Genomic DNA, 25,551 nt, shown 5'->3' on the forward strand with positions numbered 1-25,551 from the left:
AGATCCAAGTAGAGGATGGGTGAGCACTTGCTGAGGATATTGGAGCAGAGATCCTTAAATTGGCCAGACGTGTGACCAGGGGACTGTTATGTTCCTGTCCCACTCTGTAAATCTATGATTCTATGGATCAGCTTGGAACTTCAAAGTCTTTTTGATAGATAGACAAATAGACACTGTGAGATCAATTTGGGTTTTCAAGAACCTTCCAATGTACATATAAAGATGCTCCTTACTTTTGCCCCTCCTTTTCCAATTTGACTCAAACTCCAAAGATTAGACATCAAGAGAGGAGAGAGGGTTAATCACATGACTTGTCCTCCTGCCACAACAGAACTATCTTTCACTCACACATATTTCTCTCTGTTACCGTGCCCATTGGTCTAGTCCAGAACCACATCAGACCCAGTCTGGATTCCTACAGCAGCCTCTTTCCTCCTCTATCTCACCACAAGTCCATCGTTTATATACAAGTCCTCCCAAATCCTCATTTCAGCATAACTCATCATTGGTCTAAATGCTGCTCTGACTTTCCCTTACCTATAACTCTCTTCAAATTCTTAAATCTGTAACTCCAGGTTGACAGGAAGTCCTAACTCCGAGAAGTTTGGTCTACACAAAGTCTACCAAGAAAACCCTCCACTGTTGACTGAGTTGTGCTGCACCCATAAAGACCTTCTTTATCGTCTCTGTCTACCACATTACCCACTTCAAGCCACACTTCCTCCAGAGGTATCCTCAATTTCTCCAGCCCATTAACGATCTCCCCCTTCTGTGCCCTCTTAAAGGGCTCAAAGTCTTTAGACATCATTTAAGTAGTAAATACAGCCTTGAGGTATTACATATCTGTTTCATTTGCATGTACCTTGGTTTCCCAACATGGAGCTGTAAGTTCCTGGAGGGTAGGGACCACTCCTTACATTTATTTTGTAAGCCCCTTGGTGCCTAGTACACTGCTCGGCACAGAGTAGAAGCAACAATCCTTCGCAGTCATGGCAGGCTTTAGAGTTTAAACAGCACTTCCATGTGTCATTCATCAGATACTCACAACTAGGACAACTAGGTGAGGTCTGCAAGGCTGAAAATGAATAGTATCTTATGGGTGAGGAAACTAAGGTTCAGAGAGCTTGTAATAGGTACACATGTAACAGGTTCTCGAGTCCAATACTCTCCCAATGATAACTATTAATTGAGCAAACAAATGAACAGATCTTACAGTTCAAAAATTTGTGAGGAGCCAAAGGGAAGTGGTCACATATTTGGCAACTGCCCCATTTTGTTGATATAGGTTGACCTCCAAAATAGGTCAAAGAATCCACTTTGTATGGATGGACTCAGTTTGAGAGACAAATGGTCCATGTCTCTTTGACTTTGGTCATGTTCTGCTAATGGGAAGAGATTCCAGAGAGAACCATGAGTGCACTGGGATGTGTTTGTATGGGAGCCTAGATAGAGACCAGCAACCTGAGACATTGCTCTGGGCAACAGCAGGGCCTGCCCACCTTGAGGCTTCCAGGACTCTGTGACCAAGGCAGACAGAAGGGACCTATCTGGAAGAGGGCTTAGGCACCAAATGGTCCTCAACATCCTTCATGTTTTTAACTACTAAATTCACCCAATCACATTTAAACACATTTTAAGAGCCTTGGAAATGTGTTCCTGCTCCTCCAGAAATTACCTCTGAATTTTCTAGTAAAAAGTCTGCCAGCTTTGTTCAGCCAAGTTCCTTTTCCCCCTCTTTTCTTTGACAATGAAAGCAGCTTTGGTGCCAACGCTCAGATCTAGCAGGTGTTTGATGACACATGTTCTGTGATAAATGTTTATTACATAAGTTCATTCAAGCTAGCTGCCATAGCTTTTGAGGCATCATTGCTATTAATCATAAAGCTGTCCTTGAAAACCAGAAGCTCAAGATATTCAACAAGAAGCTATTTTTTTCTTTCTTCTTTTAGGTTCTCCGTGTTCTCGCCATGTCTGGTGTAATGGAGAGAGGACACATTAGAAGTAGGAGACAGGTCCCTGAATCCCGATTCTGCCCCAAGCTGGCTGTGTGACCCTGGCAAAATCACTTCTCAGCTCTGAGTCTTAGGTTGTTCTTTTGTCCAATGAAGAGTTGGGAGCCGTGCCTGCCAGGGTCTCTGCAAGTTTTGACGTGTCCTGACGAGAGGACAAACTGGTGGGGAAAAAGCAATTTCAGTCAAGTCGAAACAAATGTTTGCCTTTCCTCACCCAGAATGTGCTTTACATAACTGAATATGCTTCCTTTTTCACTGGCTCATTCTCTAGTGAGGAGCAAGGAGAGCAAAGCTACCCACACCAGCATGGAGAGAGTGAACACAGGTACATATGCTGGGGAGGTGGGCTATGCCGATGAGTAAAGGAGGTATCACTAATTACTTCAACTTCATCACATTTGTTTCTGTGATTATATTATATTTAGAATCAAAGGGCCTTCAGGGTATTTAAACTATAAAACCCTACAGAACTATTAAGAAACTTCCAGTCCCATGACTGTTCCTGATAAGGCATTTAGAAACTCTAATTCCACAAATTAGATTATTTTTTGAAAAAGAAAATGTGAGAAAAATATTTCCTATCAAGAAGAAAAAAATATCACCTTGATCTTTGGAACAGCCTTCGGAAAGAAAGCAGTTGTCAATGTCTCTATTTTACAGGTGAGGAAACTGAGGCTCATTAGTGTATTTAAATGGCAAAGGTGAGAGTTAACCCAGATTCCTTGCCTCCTGGTCCAGAACTCTCCCTGCTACTGTGCTCTAAGGCGTTCTTCCACACTGTCCCATAAACAGCTCTTCTTGGCCTTGAGCAGAGAGGTAAATAATTATTTACAAGCCTGGATCAGGGGTTCTATCTTTTTCCTCTAAAATGCTGATGTGGAATCACAGGCTATCAGAGCAGCAAGATTCCCCCTGGAATTAGCCAAGGTTTTTTCGTCAGCTCAGTACGTCTCTGATACTCAGGTTCTCTGGGACAAGTTAGTGGCAAAATCAGCACCAAAATCCTTTAATTCCCATCTCATATTCCTCAAGAGACTTGGTCTTAAAAAGCAAAGTGATCCAGTAGCTCAATCACTAAATAGAAGATCAAGAATTATTTTTTTCAAGCCACTGAATAGTCCAGCTGGCCAGGGCTGGACAGAGTTAACTTTTACCTCAGCCTCTTCAATGATTTCCATTAACCAGCCCCACCAACATCGTATAGAGGGGCCAGAGCAGGAAGAAAAGTGACGGCCTGTGAGTCATTAATTCTTGACCTGTGGCATGTTTTGAAAATGTTATTGTGAAATGCTTACCAATCAATAATTCCATCCGCGGGCAGTAGAGAAGCTGTGAGTTGTGCAAGAGGGGAAGCAGGGCACTAATGCCGGGTCACTCAGAAGCTTCCAAACTTCTACTGAGGGCAAGACCTACAGCAGGACCCAAAGATACAAGGTCCCCATAAAAGTTCTTCAAGGAATCAAAGAGAGGAGCAAGGACGAAGGGGGAGTGGAAGTACACTCCTTTCCTTGCAAGGGCTCAATAACGTGGGGCCAGGAGTTGTCTGCAGACACTCCCAAGCTAGCATGTCTGTCCCTTTCTGTCAAGGGCTAATACAAATGCTCTTCCCAGACTGCTGCCAGGTGTTCATTCTCTATGCCCCAGCCAGTAGCCTGAGCTGCAGGTATTACAGGTGTCCTGAGTGAAAGAGGGGGCCTGGGACAAGGGAAAGGAGCACAGAACTAGGAGGCAGAAGATGCAGTTCAAGGCCCTGTCTGCCACTTGCTGGGCCTATGACTCTGGGAGTGGTCACATCATTTGTCAGATCTTCAGGCCCTTCCTCTCTACCAAGAGGAGAAAGCATCTGCCCCGCAGACCACACGAAGCTCAGAAGTGATGAGGGATGGGAAAACACTTTGCAAACTATACAAATATGAGGGACTATAAGTAGAAAGCCATCCGTCTGATTTTGCAAGCTCAGACAGAAAGAGTCTCCAGTTTAAGGAATGGCATGATCCCATGAATGGGGTATGACTTGTGGTTAGAGGCAAAATTGACACTGAAGATGATCCCATGCAGATGACAGAGGAGAACTTTTGAACTCTTAGTTTGTGTCAGTCGCTGTCAGCTGTAAGCAGTGATATGCTGGTAAATGTTTAACAACTGGCTCGACGGGACAAAAAAGCCCTGAATTGTAACGTGCTGATTTCCATGGTGTAAATTCTTGCGCCATGGCTGATTTCAAGCTACCAATGTGATATCACAAAACCGTGAAGTGAGGAAAAGATGCCCACAACTGGCTCCCACCAGTGGGTGCAAGCCAGCTCCAGCACACCACAGAAACTTTGCAGAAGGCTGACATTGGTGTAATGAACTTTGGAATCCTTCTCTATATACGGGGTACAAATTTTAATGTACAGCTACAATGTCGGATCCTCCAATAATTCAAAAACAGGAATTCTTATTTTTATTTAAATTTGTACTTGGAATTTTTATAGCAAATCATAATTGCAAATTCCGTTATGGACATTGTTGAGGCCTCAGATATAAATCTATCATCCTTAGTAACATTCCTCAGCTTTCAAATCTGATAACATAAGAGATCAGTCAGCAAGGTGGAATGGAATACAGCATGAAAACGGAGTCAGAAAATGGAGTCGGAAAATCAGGTGTTAGCAATCCCATCTGTGTGAACTTGTACAAGTCACCTGCCTTCTCTGAGTCTCAGTTTCTACAACTATAGCATGGGAACAGCTCTGGGTTGCCTGTCTCACAGGACTATCGTGAGATCAAGGGAAATAATGCAAGTGCAAGAATTTTGAGAAAGCAAAACCCTATTTGGCTTTGCATGATGATTATTTACTTCAAAAATTGATTACTGGACGTTGTTATTCATAATAATTATCACTCTATGCTACATTGGTCAAGCCCTGCACAGGAGCTAGCATCCTCTATGCAGAGTGCAAGCCCCTACGGTGTCTCTGCTAACTATAGCCGTGCTCAGGTGGGGCCTGTGTGACACGAAGAGAACAGCCCCCGGGGCCTGTGGGGCAACTTAGCTCTATTGCACTGGGCTCAGGGGCAGTGGAAACTGACTGTGTCTACACGCCTTCACACCAAATGGCCCGTGGAGGTTAAAAACAAGATCGAGTCCATGCTTAGTCAATCTAGAACTGTAACAGAACCACGGAGGAGGTAGGCAATGGGGCCTGTTTGAAAATTTTCCCCAGCCAACTTTAAGACCATCTTTGAGGCAGAGGTCTGGGGTGTGTGGGGGGGGGGGGTGGAAGATGGGGAATCTGCGTTTGAAACAAGCGCCCCAGTTAATTCAGATGCACTTGACAAAAATTCTATATGATGTGAAACTTGATGCAGTGGAGCAAGGAAAGAATTCTCCATCCAGGCTATGCTAGGTACTTGATAGAAAGTGATATCTCTTGAGGGAAACCCGGGGTATGCAGAGAGACACCCTTAGAATTCATTTCCTGGCGGGGCTTCTTCTTTCCCTTAATATAATATTACTGGCCCTGCCCCTCGCCCCACACACACGCAGGATGGTCAGGTATACAGATTTGCCTGGTCGGGCACACAGAAAGTCAGCCACTGAGGCCTCTGCAGACCTCTGCAAAACCATTCATTGTCAGCCACCAGCTCCTACCAAAGGCCAGCACAGAGAGATGATTTCAGAGAGGTTTATCTAAAGCTCTGGCTATTCACTCACTCCTCTAGATATCTTAAAGAAAAAGTTCTGTCGATCCCTGTACCACTAGTCAACACATCCTAAACTCGACCTCACTGAGCCATGTAAAACAGTGCTCTATCTTTCTTCCACCCATTCTTTCAACAAATACTTATCAGCCTCCACGTATGTCAGGTACATGTGTAGAGTTGGAAATCTAGGATGGGTGGGATTCCATTTCTATCTTCAAGGAGTTAATATTCTTGGACAATTTAGAAACTAAGCAGTTACAGCTTCATGTGGTAAACATGCTAAGAGACACCCAGGTACCAGGGGATACAGAGGGGTGAACCTGATGCTGGTGGGTTTTGAAAGGGGATCAGAAAAGCTTCCCAGAATGGAGGTCACCAGGTTTGCAAAGAAAGAGGGATTTCTGGACAGAAGGAATAGCATGTGCAAAGCACAGGGGCATGAGCAGTGATGTGTCCTGAGGAAAAAGGAGACTCTGTTAGAAAATTTGTCAGAGGTGTGGCAGTGGCCGAGGCTGGAAACTAAGCAGGTGAAAGGACTTCTCTGCCAAGCCAGGAGTTTAGATTTCCCTTGAAGGCAAGGGGCAGCCTTTGGAAGGTGTCCAGAAGGATTAGATTTGCATTTTTTATAGACCAGTTTCTAGAGAGGCAGAGTGGAGAACAGGTTGAAATAATAAGAAGGCAAGTTAAGAGGACATTGCAATAGCCCAGGTGACAGATGGTGAGGCCTTGACCGAAAGTGGTGATGATGAGGGTGAAGACGAGAGGAGGGATTTAAACAAAACCAAGGAGACAGTCTCCAGAAGAGACTGGGTGTGGGCTGGAGGCTGGGGAAGGGGTCATCTAAACACCTGAGATTTTTCTAACAAGAACAGCTTGTGTGTATGATGTTTTAACCAAGATAATGAACACAGGAGGATGAGCTAATTTCAGAAAGAAGTTAACAAGTTCAGTTTGGAATGTGTTCAGTTTGAGGGGACTCTAGAATATCTAGGTGAAGAAATTTAGTCAGTAGTTAATATGGGTCTGGAGTTCAAAAGGGGGAATGAGATGGAAATGTAAGAAGAAATTTCCTGCATTAGATGTAAAACTCTTCTAGGCATATTCATTACCCTTGAGAATTACTCAGTATTAAATTCATTTTCAAGACTAGTACCAGAAAAAAAAATTTAAACAATCAGGACACTCCCTTCAATCAGAAAACAAAAATTAAAAATTACGTAAGTCATCATGGGTTTTTTTTTTTGCCCTGCCTCCCAGGAAGCTCAGAGTTATATTTAATACTCAGTTGCAATATTTATATAAGCCTCATAACTAACATAGTTGCTTTCTTGCCATTTTTATCGCTTTAATTTTTGATTTACAATTTAATATCCTCAGTGTTTGTCCCATATTATAAGTTGCCTCCCCTTCTCTTTGGAAATAAAAAGTATGTATGTTTTTATCCGGTATTATTAAGTTAAGGCTGGACCCTATCCACTTTAAACATTTTTTAGGCTCCTGAGAAAGAGTTTCTCTTTACAATCTGTGAGAGTAACTATTTTTTTCCCCAGGTACAAGAGAGGAAACAAAAAAGCCCTCTTTGAAAAGGTCCGTGGGGACCAGTTAGAGCCAAGGGGGCCAGAAACTTACAGATCATTATAAAAAGCTAGATCCACTGATTCAAAGAGAGCATCCAGAAGGAATGAGGAACAGTATCTGAGCAGACGAGGCCAGCCCAGCCCCTTTCCTCCTTCTCAGCCAAGTGGCACTCTTTCCTCCCAGGTTGAGGCAGGGCCACAACATAAATAGCATCATAGATGGTTTGAGTAAATTCCTTTCAGGTTATTAAGGGCTGCTTTTAACCTTTGAGGAAAAAGAAGATGCCAGAATAATAGCGATTGTTATACTTTTAAAATGCCCTCGCGTCATCATCTCACTTAATCCTCTTCAGTGTTCCGACAGGTAGGTAGGGTGGGAACTGTGATTATGCACACTTTGTGGCTATGTGTCCTCTTGCATAACGTTCTTGGAGGCACTTTTAGGAAAAGAATGCTGGGCTGGGCTTCCTTCCCTCCTCTAAGACCGTTCATGGTTAAGGAAGTGTAATAACAAGAGTAAAAATGATGCCCCCTGATTTTCGGCTAGCACTTTCAGTTTCCAGAGCAGTGTCACTTCCATCATAATATGTGACCCTCACAACCACCCCTTGAGGTAAGCTGGGAAGGATTTATCACCTCCGTTTCATGGACACAGAAACTGAGTCTCTGAGAGGTGCACAAATTTGTTGTGCCCCCTCTGAGCTGGGTTTGCAGAATTAAAGGGAGAATCCTAAAACGCTGTGCTCCGAGATGTGCCCTCGCTGTGCCTAAAGCTTGGAGTTCGCTCTCACCTTCAGAGGGAGGCCCCACTTCAGGCTCCAACAGCCCACTTACTGGCATAGTGAGATGCTAATGATAGAAACCACCAAATGAGCAGTTCTAACTCATCTGACTTCCTTCTTCACTAATGAATGCAGTCACTTTGTCCCACAAATTCAGGAGAGGGTTAGGACCCCGTCTTTCCTTCTGAGAGAATTCACCTCCCTCCGGTTTCACCAGATAATGGGCCTAAGCAGTAGCCAGTCAATAAAGCAGCCATTTAATGAATTTTCAAAGGAATCAATGAAATTTAGAATAGTGGAGAATAAATAGGCCCCACAGAAGATCTTCTTAGCCATGTGGCCTTTTGCAAGTCACTTCACCTCTCTGCGTCTTGGTACCATCTGCAAAATGGGTCAATAATAACCTCTGTCCTGCCTCACTTCATAGGCTGGTTATGAAGATCACAGTTGTGTATTATTAGCACCTTATAAATGTATTCTCGGAATATGAGGGATACTTAACCCTGTCCATGCAGAATATTCCAAACCTGTAACTCCAGGGGCAGGGAGGTAGCCTGGGAAAAGCATGGGTCTCATGGGTCGGGTTGCAGTGGGCCTGGCCTGTGCAGCATGACGGCCTGTATCGGTGGGAAGAGAAACATGGGGTGATGTCACAGCTACACAACGCCCCCCCATCCACATACATCCAGGCTGACAAATGTCATCAGAAATACAGTCAGAAATTCCTTTCAAAGAATCAATTAATTCAATCATTTTATCCCCTGGGGAAGACAAAATGTATATACTTCTTGTAATCAATCTATCCCACAAATTTCTTGAAACTTTAGTCAGAGAATTTGCAAAATGCTAAATCATAAACATTTTTTTAAAGGTGACAGACAAGAAGTGGGAAGGAAACAGAGGGCTTGTTAGTACATGCAAATGAAACCATCTCCCTGGTCTTTAAAGAGTTCTGAGGAACTCTTAATGTTCTATCAGGAGACTAGAATTTTAAAATCATAGGCAAGAGAGCCAGAAAACCTCGTAGAGGCCGTTTTTCTCCCTTATCCTCCCCCTACCCATTGAACAGAAGAGGAAACTCAGACTCAGAGAGATGTGACCTGCGTACAGTCATACCACAAGGCAGAAGCAGATGAAAGCATGAGTTGTAACTGCTGCATCGAATCCCACACAGATTTACTGAGAACCGACTAAATTCTCGCAGTGGAAACAAAGCTTAACAAGCCAGAGAATCCATCTTCAAGAAACTCAGAGTCCATTAGGGGAGATAAACATATAAGCAGATGATTCTGGCATAAAGTGGTATGTGCAACATTAACAATGATAGAAAACTTTATGGGGACACACAGAATGCAGAGTGGCTGATTCTGCCTAGGGTTCTCAGAGAAGGCTACAGCAGATAGAGTGGAAGAGTATTCTAGGTAAAGGGAACAGAGTGAGCTAAAGCAAGGGATAGAGAAAGAAAGAACACAGCTTGCGCTGAGAGCCACACACAAATAGTTTGAAACGGCTGGAGGGTTTATAGAAAGTGCTTCAGAACAATCTCAGGGGATGTCAACAGGTCTCAGCTGCCATCCTCCACCTGATTTGGCATGTTCCCTAGGGCCGTAGCTTGCATCCACCTAATGGACCAGCACAACACCTGGCCAAGTGCCGATGGCATTGTGGAGCTTAATGAATTCCCTTTGAAGATAAAAGATTGAGCAGGAGAAAAAAATTTGCCACTCAAGTGAGTCAACTGGAACAGAAGGTGTGTCCTGGCTTCTCAGGCCCAGTACTCTGGCTGGTTGACCAGACAGCTGGGGTCACTTCCCCTGGGCCACTGGGTTCCACTTGGAAACACTGAGACTTTTTTCCACAAGTCGTTCCTAAGCCACAACACTTCTGGCTCACCCCTTGCCTTCGAGTTTTACCAGCATAATTGATCCCAGAGCTCAGTTTCCTCCATACCTGTTGGTTTCCGAGGGAATGATGGTATAGTCAGGATCCCTACAGCGCCAGCACACCTCAGCCTTGGGGTAATGGCACAGAGGGACATGTAAGAGGCAGACATAAATAGCCCTGAGTTGTGTTGTCATCCTTTTGGGTGCTCTGAGCTTCCTGTCCTGAGCTAAGCTTTTCTCTTGGGGTTAGCTGAGGCATGAGAGACAAATAAAGCTTTAAAGTGACTCTCCCTATTGGAAAGCTAAAAGCACTCCTGACACACTGCTTTTTCCTACATCCCCATGAATGTGTCCCAGCCTTCCCAACCTCACACCTTGCGAAGACTCTCCAAGGTACGTGTGGGGAGAAGAGTGACCACTTGAGTACGAAACTCCCCTCGGGTGTCCTTCTATATGTTGGGTCTACAAAATGTCAAAACAGCCAGGCAAATCAGGCCAGGATCCGTCGTGGCAGAGGAAACCAGCCACCCCTGAATTTCAGCACTGAGAAGCCCAAACAACCCTTAGTGACTAAGGGTTTTTCCACTTACACCTGGTTCTTTTGCTTTCACTACACAATTGTCCCAGCAAATGAGATCCTTGAGTAAACAAAATAGATCCTTCACAAATTCTCTTTTAAGAACACATTCCTTAGCCTACTACAGATATTTAGAGTCAGAGAACATTCATTCACACAGGCTTTTCAAAATACACCTCCAAGCCATTTTTGCCATGCAGAGGCTGTGATCTGAAAAATCAAGTGTGTGCAGAAGCAGGCTGGCTCGCAAGAGAATGAGAACTGAACAATGAACAAAATTAAAAGCAAGTCACAGATGCATTTACAACTTATGTAACTGACAAAGGATTAATACCCAGAATACAGGGAGAGAAATCTTACACATCCGCAAGAAGAAGGAAAAAACAACAGAAATAAATTGGCAGACTGTGAGAACATGCAGATCACAGAAAAGGAAATGATCCTTAGCATATGGAAAGATGCTCAACTTCACTAATAATCAAAGACCTGCAAATTTAAAACTTAAGAGATGTCATTTCACATCCATCAGATTGGCCAAAATTTTTTAAGTCTGGCAATATAAAGTGTTTCTATGAAGATACAAAGCAACAACAAAGCCCAAACACACTGATGGTAGAACTGCAAATGGGTACAACCACTTTAGAGAGAAATTTGGTGATACTAAATTTGAGGTGGCATATACCTTATAGCCCAGCAATTCCACTCTCAAGTATACAACTGAGAGAAATTCTTGCATATATACACAAAGAACTTTATAGAAAGATGTTCACTGCATCATTGTTGATAAGAGGGAAAAGAAACTTAAAAGCCCATTATTAGGGAAATGCTTAATAAATTGTAACACATTCCTAAAAAATGAATATGATATAGAAGTTAAAGTGAATAAGGTAAAACTGATGTACTCATATCAATGCAGGTAAAACAATAACAATGAATGAAAAAAGCAATTTGGAGAATACATCAATATTATATCATTTACGCAAATTTTAGAAGTGAACCAACACTATGTATTGTCCTGGACACACACTTATGGAGTAAACGTACCAAACATGGACAGGACAGAAGCTTACCATCTTTGGGTTGGTAGTTGTTCTGGGGGAAAAGGAGAAGGGTTGGGAAGAGGTGAGCTGCAAAGGAACTCAGTTATTTTTGGTGATGTTTGTTTCTTTAAAAGGCTGAAGGAGCTGTAAGGAAGTGTTAACATTCCTGAAAGTCAGGGTGGTGGGACCATGAATGTAGAGGTTGGGATAGGTTAGGTTTTGCTGCAGTAAAAAAACCCTGAATCTCAGTGGCTTCTGACAACGAAGGTTTGTTTTGTGCTGATACATGTTGGACTGGCAGAGGAGCTCTGCTTATTGTTGTCACATTGGGACAAAGGCTGACAGAGTGGTCAACACCTCCTTGCCGGTGGCCATGCAGAGGGAACGAAAGAGCAATTACATGCTCCCTCCTAGAAGCGACATGGGTAGCCTCCTCTCACAAGGAATTGGCTAGAACTAGTTATATGGTCCTACCTTGCCCAAGGGGGCCAGGAAGTGTAATCCCACCATATGCCCAGTGGGAAAGAACTGGAAATATTTGGCTGACAGCAAGAAAGTTTACCACAATGAGTGTTTATTACAGAACTTGTTTATTAGAACTTGTCATCCTCTTTTACGTGTGTGAATTATGTTTCATATTTTATAAAACAGAAAAAAAAAAACCTCTGGTTTGGGAATCAGGAGGCTTGGGCTTTGGTATGAGGAATGGGAGACAAGAGAGACAAGGTGGGTGGACAGAGGTAGCAAGGCTGTCACTCCAAGGGCCTGTTCCGGGGCCCGTCACCATGACTGTCATACCCACACTGATGCTGCAATTAACCCTTGTTCAGAAACAGATCTCCGTGTAAACGACTCTGAGCGGGTCAACCTTCCTTGCTTTTATTTGTACCCGCGGAGGCTGAAGTGGCAATAGGAAGCCTGTAACAAAGAGGTGTGGTGCCAGAGCATGGACGATAAAGTCCAAAGATTGAACTAAGTCTTAGGTCCACCACTCACACTTCCTGCCACCTTAAGCAAGTTACTCTGCCTCCAGGGTACCTTTTCCTCATCTGTAAAATGGGCACAACAATAACACCAACATCTCTGAATAGTTGTGATAAACAAATGAGGTATGTAAAGTGCTTTGTAACTGTAACGTGCTGCACAGACGTTCACTATTATTAATGACCTAAATTTTGCTGCAAGGGAAGCCTCAGGCCAGATTTACATTTCTGGCCGACGATGACTCATACAACTTCCCTCACCAGAGCCACCTGGTTGACAAAATAGGCCCCGGCATCATTCTGTGGTCCAACCGCTTGAAGAATCTATTGATTTCCTCTTGTGAAAGTGAGTCTGGGAGAAGGGATTAACTTTATTGCAGTTTCCCTGGGGAGAATAAGGGAGGAGGACTTGGAAGGGGAGCTGGCCCAGGCCTAGATTGAAGCCTGGGTCCCTGGGATTCATCAAATAATTAAGCTGGAAGAGTCTAGAAGGGAGAGAACAGCTTTTCCAATCTCTTCATTTCCCAAATGAAGAAACTGAGGACAGGAGAGACGAAAAGGATGGTCTGTCTCCAACAGCGATAGATAGAGAATCAAGAGAGCCGGCACCCACCCTGGGTTCTTCCATCAACTCAGGGTCACCAGGGCAAACCTTTTATGCCAAATCCTTCGATTTCCTCACGTGCAAAGCAAGGGGATTGAACTTGACCCCCACAGTTACTTCTAATGCTTGCTGTTTTAAGAACACTCAATTCTATCAAATATGAAATGCAGTAGAGTCCTCCTTAAAAGTGAGCTTTCTGGTTTGGGTTATTGATTTTACAGTTCTGACTCTCAGGATTTCTCTTCGTGTCTCCGCACACCCTGAATGCCACCTGTTTGCCTTGCTCACTATCTGCTGAATGACTGCTTCTTGGTGTCTTGCCTTTCTTTCTGTTAGCCCTTGCAGCCCTAAGGTTCTGGACTTGACCCTTCCCTAACAAATGTCCCTACCTTCCAGTGTTACCTGCTCTGGGCATACGGCCAGAAGGACCTTCACTGGGCAGCAGAGAACATAGGACATAAAGCAGCTCACAGGCATCTGAGTCTGGCCCCAAAAGCCACTCCCAGAGGATGCTTTGCACAGCAATATCACTGCTGATAATACTTCCCCAGAGGTCACAGGAAGTTACACAGCCAGATGCAAGGGTAAGTCTGACCCGCCAGCCGCAGGTGCATCCTGCTCTGACAGGGGAAGCAAAATCCACAGGAGGGTCTCACACCGTGTTACCTGGGGCCTTGTCCCAAGGCTGTCACAGGCCCCTCCCCCTCCTTGCTAAGTCATTCCACCAGCAATTCCCAGGAGCAGAGAAAAGATTAATGTCTCCATCTGTAGTGATTAGAGGTGGCCCTGACACCTGTAAGGCATGTCACCTGCAAGGCACTTCTCAGTCTACAAAGCACTTTCATATCCATCAGCTCATTTGACTTGTATGAAGAACTGAGAGTTAGTCGGAGAAAGGATTATTCTCCCCTGTTCTAGATGGGGAAGCTCATGGGAGGCCCAGAGAGGCTGAAGGACATAAGTTCAGAACTTCTCACTCTAATTCTACTTCTTTCTCTGTAGTACAACTAAAGTATTGTCATCTTATTATAAAACTATATTAATGACCGAGCAAGAGGGCCTGTATTTAAATCATGTTCAAATATAAAGGCACTCATTAGCTCACTTCTGCCCTTCAATAAACAGATAAGGAGGAGAAACCTTTCTGAAACCAAAACAACATTTACATTGTGGTTTGTGTTGTATCTGGTTTCTAGAATCCAGGTCTTCAGCATCTTTCTGCCCCTTGTCCACTTTCACCTTCTAACTGGATTTTTATTTTGAGTCAGTATAACTGAAGAAAGGAGGATATAAAGCAAAGCTCACACGAATCTCGCTTGCTGTACCAGTCGTGTGTGTGTGTGAGCAACCTCAAGTGTCAAAGGGATGTGTAAGGCTGGTTATAGCAGGACCTCCTTCCCTACTGTTTAAAATCCTCAGTGATTCCTTGTTGCTCGAAGTGGTCCACATCCAGCAGCAGCAGCATCACCTGAGAGCTTATTAGAAATGCAGAATTTCAGGCCCCACCCCATGCTTACTGTATCAGGAACTATATTTTAATAAAATCCCCACGGGTTTGCAGAGAAAGGTTGAGAAACACTGATGTAAAGAATCTGACCCAGATTCCTGACCCTGGTGGTGAAGTCCTTACTCATCCTGGCTGCCTGAAGACAACACTCACCAGTCCCCACATCCTCACACTTTCCCTCTCACCTTTGTTTCCGCAATGACCTCTTCTCCTGTTTTTTCCCTGGACCAAATCCTTCCCATTCTTTGAAGTCTGGCTCATAATCCACCTCCTCCAAGAAGCCAAACCAAATCTTCCCACTGGGGAGTGATGTTTCCTTCCTCTAAATCCCAGGGCCACAGGCCCTGCACTTTCTGTCTTGGATTATAATTTTTACGAGCATGATTTATCTCGCTCTCTAAATTATGAGCCCTTCAAGCTCAAGGTCTAGGTCTGATTCATTTCTATATTTCCCAAAGTCACATGATACTTTGCAAAGTTCCTACCACAAACTGATTCCTCAATACATTTGTCTTTAATGTTTATTTCTATGTCTAATTGAGGTATCCAAAGAGATTAAGATTCAGATTATTATTCTTATTTTAGACAGCCATTACCATGTATGATTATAATCTAGACTTGGAAATGTTTATCTAAAATATTCAGTCACTGTCATCACGCATATATACAGACGTCCCCCCACCCCCAACGCACATGTACTTGGTTCATTTCATTTATTCTTCACTGTTAGAAGAGCAATTGGCCATAATTTACTGAGATCACTGCTATACACATGCCAATTCCAGACCGATTTAGAATGTTACCGAGAGAAGAAAGAACTTGATCCTATTACAGAATGTAACATAGTACCCAGATCCCGAAGTCTCTATCAGGACCTGCACTTGGGACAAGCAAAGGTCCCCTGGCCCTAGTTCAGGCACTTAATGGAGAGGACTCCAAAGACAGAATGCCACTGGTGTTCTTCCAATTATAGAGTCATCTGATTAGAATTACAGTAAATGCATAGCTCAGTTTGCATTGTCCTGAGGTGAACCGCAAACCAAGCTGCTCTGGTTGGAGTATCTGAGGGTACCGGACTCTGAAAGTCCACTGCCTCATCACAGTGGGGCATTCATGCAAGGGCTAACCTGGAAAGGAGATAGACACAGGTTGGGACACACCATTCCTGGGGACCCTGGAGCTCTGGGGGCCAGAGCTAGATGTATATTTCATCCATGTTTGGAAGAAAAACTGAAATAGCACACACCGCAGATGTTCAACCAACCCAGACCTTTGAAAAAAAGGTTTGTCTTTGGGATAATTTTAGAATTAATTATTCTAGTTTATTTCCACCCTGTCAGCACTAAGCCTTGAGTGGTGGTCTACAAAAGCACAGGGCTTTCCAGCCATGGGGTAGTATTTGGGTCCATGGCTAAATGGGTTTTCTTGGTCTGTCTGACTGTAGAAGACACGGCAGGAAGTCTATGGAAGAATCACAAACCCATCCATCCCTTTCTACCTATTCCACTTACAGCATGAAGGTTGGAATCATTAGGGTGTCAGACCAAACCTGAATGCTGTGTTGTTGTTTCTAATTTAACTACCAGACTGTTAAGCTTTACTGCCCCAAACCCAGCCGGGGGGTAGGCACCACACTTTGAAGCCACCAAGTCAAAGTGCTATTGGATGAAATTCCGCTCTACTGGACCATGAAATGGGTTTTCAAAGGGACAGAGAATGACAAACACGCAAGCCATGATGAAAACTGTCTCACCAGAGTGGTAACACACATAATGGAGCTAAAAGAAGCACCATCATGTGATGGGAATGTGCCCAAGTCCTCAGGAGAGCCAGGCCAAATAACGAAGCAGAGGACACTGTGGAGATTAGCTATGGAGCCTCTGTCTCCTCATCTACAAAACTGGATTAATATGTGCACAATGAGGGACGTGTACGGCTCCCATTACTTTTTTTAAGGTAGCAGTTGAGTTCTAGTGCTGCAGCGTGCTAGCTGGGCGACATTCCTCAACCTCTCTTTCCTCATCCAGGTCTACCCACCTCCCAGGGTTGTCATGACCATCCAAAGGAAATGATATGAGTTGCAGGTGGCTCTGATTCAAGTTGGGAGAATGAAGTCCACTTTCTTATTTTTTAAAAGTCCTTAGTATAGGAGAGACGAGAAAGCTCCTCAGTAATTGGCTTTCTTTTAGCATAATGGCTCTTGCCACTTTCCTTTCCTGGTCTGCACCAACCCCAGGAATCAAAGATGTATCAAAACCAGGGGATACAGAGAAATCAAATCATAGAATATGTATGTATGTACATGCACATACATGCACACACGTACGTACAAGCAAACTCTTAACTATCAAGGAAATCCATTCTCAGTTAGGAGTCGGGACAGAGAGCATTGGATGGTGGGGGTGAAGGGGAAAACTTTAACTACTGGTTGTTTGGGGAAAACCAATCTGCCCATCCCTACCTGGCTATTCTTGATCGTGCTATCCATCACCTTTCCCTTGGCCTACTCTGATTGATCACTGCACTGCCTGTATTAAAAATTTAATTTAATTTGGCATGAGTTCAGACTCACTGTACCCTCATCAACAGAAGATCTTGAAATTATAGAGAAGTCATCGATGAAATGCTGGTACTGAAAGGGTTGTGGAGAAACCTTGTTTGTAGCTTGGGATTAGGAGATGGGACAATAGCAAGAAAGAGAGCGGGCCCTTCCAGATAACAAACATAGGCCAATGGTGGTCCAAAACCAGGATCTCCCAGGATCTAAATAGTACCCAAGGTCTTCCAGTGATGGCTTCAAGTCCTAGAAACACAACATGTCAGGGGCTACAAAGACTCATAACTCTTGGACCAACCACCTTGCTTTGGAGATGGGCAAACAGGGCTTCATCTTGGGGAAATCACTGTGTCCAAGGTCACACAACCAATATGTGGCAGAACTGAGGCTAGAGGCCAAACTGCCCACTGACATTCTGAGGACTATCACTGCCCTTCAAGCTCTCGGAGATGGGAATTTATTGAATAACATGAACACATTTTCTAACTTGTCTCTGAAGATTGCAGAATCTAAGTGTTCTTAGGCTCTTGTACAACAAACCAGAAAACTCTGCCAGGGCTTCAGCTCTCAGAAAGTGGCAGTTCAGTGCTGTGGAAATCTGGATTCTACTCCCAGCTCAGACACTAATCCTTGTGTCTGATGTGCTTTGGCTCCAAACTGAAGCCTCTTTGTAGCCCAGGGGAAAAAAGGGTGCTAGAAATTAAGGAAAATGAAGGCAGCTTTCTCTTTTCAGGAGCATCCCAAGAAGAACAGTGGTGGTGTCAGTACCCTGCATCTATTCAAAGCCCATCTCATCATTTAGAGATAGGTGGACATGGAAATGAAAACCCACACCTGTCTACTAGAGGCTGACAATATTAAGTCCTAGCCTCTGTGTGTATGTGTTTAATTAACACTCCAAAGCTTTTTCCTGACTTTTAACCTCAACTCCAAATTGTTAGTCCTTGAGTGAATGTCTATAGAAAACTTATATTTTGTCATTTCTTATTGGTATCAGTATTCTGAAAGGTGCATAGGTGTGTTCTACTCCACTTTACAGATGAAGATACTGAGACACAAAGGTCCTAGTCACAGAGCAAAAGCCAGGAGTGGAAGTCACTGAAAGATCCAAGACCAGGGCTCAGCTGCTGCTTTTCAGGATGTGTACAAGGACAAGGGTTCAATAACCCAACAAAGGACCATCAGTTTCCAAACCACCGTGCACTGTTATTTTGCTGGGATGCTTGTTATATCATCTGTCTTCTCTTTGTTAATGCCCTCTTTCTGGAACAATATTCCCTCCCCCATCCCATCTCCACCACCCCTCAACACACACATGCACACACAGTCTGATTACTCCTATTCACTTCTCAGATTCAGCTTAAGTGCTGTTTCTTCAAAGAGGTCCTTCCTTCCCATCCCCACACCCCAAAACAGGTCCCCTGTCCCATGGTCTTTCATACCGTCTTCCTTTCCTTTTGAACACTCTGCAAGTTTGCAAACATCCACTGAATTGTGATCATCTGATATAGGTCTCTAACCTTGATGGCAGGGACTGTCCCTGCTCTTTACTCTCCATTGTAGCCCCAAACCCCCAGCCCAGCATCTGGTGGCAAGGACGCAATCAAGGGAATGCATGCAATAAAGACCCAAAAATGGGTCAACAGAAGAAAACACTAATACTCAAATTGTTAGTAAATCATCTCTCGTTAGTAGGGCTTTAAAAGCTTGTCTCAACAACCCAACAAATACTCAACATCTACCAACCCATACTACTCTCCCTTTACACCTCATGTTTTCTGAACTTCCTCACCACAGTGAGTTTGTGGTCCCTACAGCCCTGGCTTCCCTTCCCCAGGTTCTTTGTCTATGAAAGCCTCAACTTTTATGTCGGTCTAAAAGTAACTACAAAATCTTCCTTGAACTCTTCATAGAATATGAAATATGCCTTCCTCTGCCTGACCCCTGCATCTTATGGTCAGTGTTACAATGTGCCAGGGCTGAGACCCTGGGTTATCTATCTCCATAGCCCCCATGTGGGCTTTGCTTGCAGGTGGTGCTCAGATGATATTGAGAGAGTGAATCAAAGGATCAGGGGTTTCCAACATTAGATGTTGAGCTTCTTGAGAGCAGGATGCCTCTGTTAACCACTTCTGGGCAGTGTTTTGTACATAGTAGGTACTTAACCACAAGTTGACTTGAATGCCATCCTTCCCTAGAGATGATGTAGGGAGGCAGAGCAATATAGTGGAAATAGTGTGAGTTTTTCAGTCATTTAGATAGACCTGCTATGCGACATTGGGCTTAACCAAATGAGCCTCATGTTCCCCACCTGAGGATAACACCTTTGCCCTAAGGCCAATGTGATGGAAAGAGATTGTTAAGGCATCTGGCATTTGCCTGGCACTCCGGAGGTACTAAGTCCATATCACTCCTTTTTCCCTCTTCCTTCCCGGGAGTCACACAGACTGTCCAGCCTCGCTCCTCCCTCTGCCTCTTGGGACGCAAACAGTGGTAAAAGGATTGGAAGCCAGAGTCTGGGACCCTTCTCCTGTTCCCATCTGGCCAGCAGATGGCAATACCTATGCCCTGTGGCTCCTGCCCAACCCTTTTCCGTCCTGATGGAGGGGAAGGTGACAAGAATAGGCTCAAAGGATGACTCAGCTCCAGTGACTAAGGTGAGGAGGAGGTGGTGGTGGGAAGGGCATGGGGGCTGGAGAGGAAATGAGTGAACACTATGTCTGACGAAGGATGGCTCCCAGATAAAGGGATTTGGCCCTGGTGGGTTCCTGGCTCTGACATGGTGCACATGAGCAGGAGCCTGAGTGCTTTCTCTTGACTCCTTCTACCTCCCCTCATGGTGAACTCACTGCTGGCCCAGGGGCACCTTCCAGAGCAAACACCAGGCATCTTTCTGCCCTCTGGAGCCTTTCAGCCCAGGCACTGAGACACATCTGAATACCACCTTTGATGAACTGGTTTTTAAAAAGCATTCCTTATCATCAAAATCACTGCGCATGGGTTCTAATCCTGACAGCCACCTGATTTCCAACCTCAGCTTCTCTCCTGGACTGCTGACTGTCTTCTCCACTCACACCACCACCTTGACTTCCCCAAACATTGCACATTCAACAAGTTTAAAACTGAACACTCAATGCCCTCCCGACACCTGCCTCCCTCAGCCCCTCTCCTGGTTGGCTGTCCCAGCATCTCCCCAATCACTCAACCTAGGCCCTGAGATATCCCGGGCCCCTGCTCCACCCATATTCCCCGTCCCTCCAACATCCATGTCAACTCAAGTTCCTGAATTTCTCACATCCATTTCCTCCTTCCCTTCCCCACTGCAGCTGACTCTGACCAGACCTTCATCATTATTCACTATGATTCTTTCTGGCATCTTCTAACTGGTCTCCCTGCCTCCACTCTCTCTCCAGTCCATTTTCCAGACTGTCCTCAGAATGATATGTTCAAATCTCATTTCTAAACTTGTTATCACCCTGTTTGGCATCCTTCAATGCTTTCCCAGTTCCTACAGGAAATAGTCCAGACTCCTTAGTCTGGCATATGAAGCCCTTCACGATCCAGAGCCTGCCCACCTTCTGGTTTTGCCTGCTAACCCCACCCCACAAACTCATACATAAAGAGACACACCCTAGATTCCAGGCAGCCCACAGAGTGCTGGTATCACACTGCTCTCTTCCCACCTCTGGGTCTTTGAACATGTCGTTCCTTCTCACAGGGAAGCACTTCCCTGTCTTTGCCAAAATTGTTCGTCTTTCCAGATTTGGTTCAAGTGTCATATCTACTGTGTGGCCCTCCCAGGCACCCAGAAATGAGTCGGCAGCTCCTTCTCTGAACTCTCTCTAAACACGGTCACTATTATGAAGCACCAGTTGGCACTGTGACTTCTTGTTTATCCATGCCTGTCTCCACTAAACTGGGAGATCTTCAAAGGCAAGTCCTTCCAGAGAATGCCTACTCAACAAATGTTTTTTGAATAAATTATTAAAGGCAGGCATGAGGTAATGAAGAAAGACACTTTTGTCCTCTAATCCTCAGTGTTTCCAACCATAAAATAGGTATCTGATCCACATACCTTACAACTTGACCTGCCTCAGATTCTATACTGCATTATCATTCAAATATATAGCTCACACTTCTGGCCCACTCATTAGTAGGAGATATTGCTGAGTTATTTTTCCCAAGGAAGGAGTGGGACTGTGGATCTACCCACACTGCAAAATGGCTGGTCTCAGAAGCTCCAATTGAAGTCACAGAACTGCTCAAAGCCAGTGCTCTACATAGGGACCCAGAAAACCAGGACCCACACCACCACAGACTGGGACTTGGGCGATGTCCCCAGCATAGTCATGGGTATTGTCCACCCACATGGGTGCTCGTTTGTGGGCACTCACACAGTTATTGTCACAGTGCTCAGGCAGGCACAGAGGGTGACACATCTGTGCAAAGGAAGCCACCCACACAGTCTCACCTCCCACGGGTCACTGTCTTCGTGATCCCCGCACCTCCCAGCACCACCCACACACTCACACACCCACAGAGTGTCAGACTGTCTGTCTGCAAACCTGGTGTTTTACCCATCAGACCTCAGCATCTTTCAGCAGGTAGACAGGTGCACCTGCATTCTGATGACTCTCGTCCTCTGACTTCCCATCAGCCTGCCCCTCGGTAAACAGCTTCTGCCAGTATGCTGGCAGACACAGACCTGAGTTCACCTTGCAGCTTTCTCTGGGAAAATTATTTGATCCCCTTGAGCCTCAGTTTTCTCATCTATAAAATGGGACTAGTGGCCCTGCTTACCTTCCTTGCATAGGTATTACCAAGACGCAATGAACTAAAACATGTGAATGTACCTCGTTAACACAGCACAATGCAAACGTGCAGGATTCATAGAAGTAATAATATTGGCAGACACCAGGTTCTGTCTCTGAGCAAAACCACCTTTTCAAATACAAGGGGACAATTCAAATCCAAATATTGTTTGAGTACTTACTATGTGCCAGACACAGTGTAAGAGATTGTCACCAACCTTAACTGTAATTGTTCCGTGGCTGAATTCAATAGTGCTCTCACTTAATATTTATAAGTCTAAAGTCAAATGTTTCATGTTTCGAGGTTTTAATTTATATGCATGTCCATGCATTTTACATATATAGGAATAGAAACAATATTTGCATATGTACAGATGTGTGTGTGTTTGAGAGAAAAGAATACTTGTCCAGGAGTCAGGAATGAAGTGTAACGAAAAAAAACATGAGTTTGGGAGTAAGACACACATACCTAGGTTCGAATCCTGACCGCGACTGACTAGATTTTTGACAAATTTTGAAGCCTCAGTTTCCCCATATTAAAAATGGAAGTAATGGGGCTGGCCCCATGGCTGAGTGGTTAAGTTCACACGCTCCGCTTCGGCAGCCCCGGGTTTCATCGGTTCAGATCCTGGGTGGGGACACGGCACTGCTCATCAGGCCATGCTGAGGTGGCGTCCCACATAACACAACCAGAGGGACCTACAACTAGAATACACAACTATGTACTGGGGGGCTTTGGGGAGAAGAAGATGGAAAAAAAAAAAGAAGATTGGCAACAGATATTAGCCCAGGTGCCAATCTTAAAAATAAATGGAAATAATGAAAACTCTCTCACCAATCTGTTGTGCAAATTAAATAAAATCATGCACACCAAATATTGAAAACTGACTAGCACAGAGAAGACTCAATAAACGTCACTGCCCCCATTCTTAATTCTGCCCCTGTGTCCTAATCGGTTCCACTCACTCACGTGCTGTGTGACCTGGGGCAAGTCACTCAGGCCCTGGCACATTCTCATCTACAGAATGAGAGGGTTGGAGCTGATGATTCCGAGGATTCCTTCCAGCCTCAGGATGCCAGGGTCGTATATCGAATATCTATTTTATGCATGTATGTGGATTTAAATAATGAGCTTCACCAAAGGAAAGCCCCATCAGCCTGGTGTTTGCTCCATTTCCAAAGCATTTCCTTTCTCCGAACGTGCCATTTGCTGGCTCTCATATTTTCAATACAGGGCCCATTGATGGCTATGAAAAGGAATGTCCAGTGCAGCTGCGGGTCCACTTGAGCCCCCCAAGCAAGCGCTCTCAAGCCCGCTGTCTTTGAGCCCAGTGTTTTCAGAGCCTGTTGCTGCAGCGATGTCTGGAATCCTCAACACCTGCACGTCAGCTTCCTGGGCATTTCCACTCCCCTCCCTCGGCCCCCACCCTCCTCTTCCATTTGCATCTGAAATGCAGCTGCTGGGGCCCTATAGAGGGGAGCCAAATGGACAGGAATCTCCTTGTTTGCTCTCCCTCCCCTGAGTCAAACAGAATCTGAAGCTCCTCTGTGCGAGGTCTTTTGTTGCCTCCTCATTATGTTTAAATGAGCCTCATCTGCAGGAGAATTTTTTTTTTTAATAAAATAAAATAAAACCACCACAAAAGACCAAAGCTGATGACATCTGTTCTTTCAATGAAAGCTTTTTTGTCCTGAATTAGATTTAAAAAAGAAGAAAAGAAAAAAAGAACAAGGCTAGGCCTCATTTGTACCATTCCTCCCCCAAAACAAAACAAACACAATTAGTGTATGCTGGGGGTCAAGGGATGTGGAATGGATAAGAAGAAGAAGAGAAGACGGGAAAAGAAAAAATGAAAGGAGCCCTTCCCCCTTCTCCAGCAGTTTTGCCATCACTCCACACCAGGAATATTCAGACATCATTATTTTAAGTGCCACTTATTTTGAAAGAATATTCAAATTTATATTCTCTGTGCTCATTTCATGGGCAAAATATTTAACAACTCTTTAGCTGTTATCCCAGCCTTCTCCAGTAATCTCTATTTATCAAATACCACAGGTGGGTCTGCTGCAGGTGGTACCTAAAATACAATTTGAGAAACAATGATCTACATGCTGATAACCCCCAAATCTTTGTCTCTATCTTAGCTCTTGTCTGCGTACTAAACCCCCCAACCCAGCTCACACACTGAACTTCACCCCTTCTCTGCCAACACCTGTTTCTTGTTCTGGGTTCTGAACTCTATCCAGCACTGAATCCCTGGGTATCACCCTCAAAACCTCTGTCCTCCCCAAGCACCCCACATCCAACCCACGGCCAAGTCTTGTCAATATTCCCCTGGAGCATCTCTTGATCCCTCCTCTTCTCTCCTTCTCCATTGTCACTACCTGAGAGGCCACCTTCATATCTTGCTTGACATGTGTCTAGACATGCCCCATCCAGCAGCCAGCACTGCTGATTAGAATCACTCTTTGAGCAAAACACTCCATGATTCAAGGATAGAATCTGCATCCCTCAGCTTGGCTTCCCAGAATGTTCAGGAGCTAATCCCCAGCTACTACCCTCTACTCCAGCCCAACCAAACTTCCTTCCGTCCTCTACCTTGCTTCACGCTCTTTCACCTGGGGCCTTTGCATGTGCTGGTTTCTCAACCTGGAACACTCTTCGGACTCTCTGCATGTAGGTTTCCTTCACTCACACTTCAGGTCTCAATTTAAATGCCACTCCTCCAGGAAGACTTCCCTGACCACACCCACTTCCCCTACCACTGCCACCAAACTAGGTTAGGTGTCCCTGCTATGTCTTCTCAGGGCACTGTGTGTTAGCCCTCTCAGAGCACTTGCTCAACTTATTGTTATTACTTATTCAATATTCTTTTTTCTCTGCTGAAAAGTCAGCTGCAACGAAGTGGGCATCTCTCTTATTTGCTCTAATATTAACATGACATGAGTCCCTTAACTGATGAACCTCCATGCTCCTGCTCCTTTGCTGAAAAGCCCACTTTCAGGAAAAAAAAAAAAAAAGAAAGTCATATATTTTTTTAAATAGAATTCTTCCTCTGGGACTTTCGGTGTATTTCAAAATAGCACCATAAATCCAGACTAGGAAATTTGTCTAGAGTTTCTATTTCATTTCCAGTCCCTGCCCAGCTAAACTTTGGTGCAAGTTCCAAAGATAAGACTCCTTCACATACAAAATTAACCTGATAAAGGGAGCTCCTCACCTCCCTCTTCAAGCCCGTGAGACCATTTCCACCTGAAATTTTTCTACTCTACCTTCCTCATAGTCCCTGATAGTTGCCAGGTTCCTTCAGCAACACAGAATATGGTGGAATATGAGGAGGTAGGGAGGTAGGAAGAGGTACCAACTAGCCTTGATTGCTGACCAAGTGACAGGCACTCTCAGTGTCATACTTAATCTCTCATAACAACTCTGTGAGGTAAACCCCATCTTCCTCCATTTACCAACATGGAAACTGTGGCACAGATAGGTAAAGTTACTACTGTGGTTACACTGCTGTAAGTGGCAGA

General features: G+C 44.5%; 2 long non-coding RNA genes across 4 annotated transcripts in view; one reads left to right on the forward strand and one right to left on the reverse strand.

Moving 5' to 3' along the window:
• Nucleotides 1-24,739, reverse strand: part of LOC106782004 (uncharacterized) — a 41,725-nt gene extending 16,986 nt beyond the window's left edge. Inside the window, exons 1-2 of one of the 3 annotated variants that reach the window (XR_011428787.1) lie at nucleotides 24,623-24,739; nucleotides 8,564-8,678 (exon numbers count right to left, since the gene is read on the reverse strand). This is a non-coding gene — a long non-coding RNA (uncharacterized lncRNA). The remainder of the gene's footprint in view (nucleotides 1-8,563; nucleotides 8,679-24,622) is intronic. The other 2 variants (XR_001378832.3, XR_011428788.1) reach the window with 2 other exon arrangements.
• LOC138918977 (uncharacterized) lies at nucleotides 12,691-23,673 on the forward strand. Its single transcript, XR_011428789.1, has 3 exons — nucleotides 12,691-12,890; nucleotides 13,545-19,869; nucleotides 23,258-23,673. It is a non-coding gene; the product is annotated as an uncharacterized lncRNA (long non-coding RNA).
• Nucleotides 24,740-25,551: the final 812 nt, after the last annotated feature.

The sequence above is a fragment of the Equus caballus genome, chromosome 19, assembly GCF_041296265.1.
Source record: "Equus caballus isolate H_3958 breed thoroughbred chromosome 19, TB-T2T, whole genome shotgun sequence".
In the NCBI taxonomy this organism is placed as follows: domain Eukaryota; kingdom Metazoa; phylum Chordata; class Mammalia; order Perissodactyla; family Equidae; genus Equus; species Equus caballus.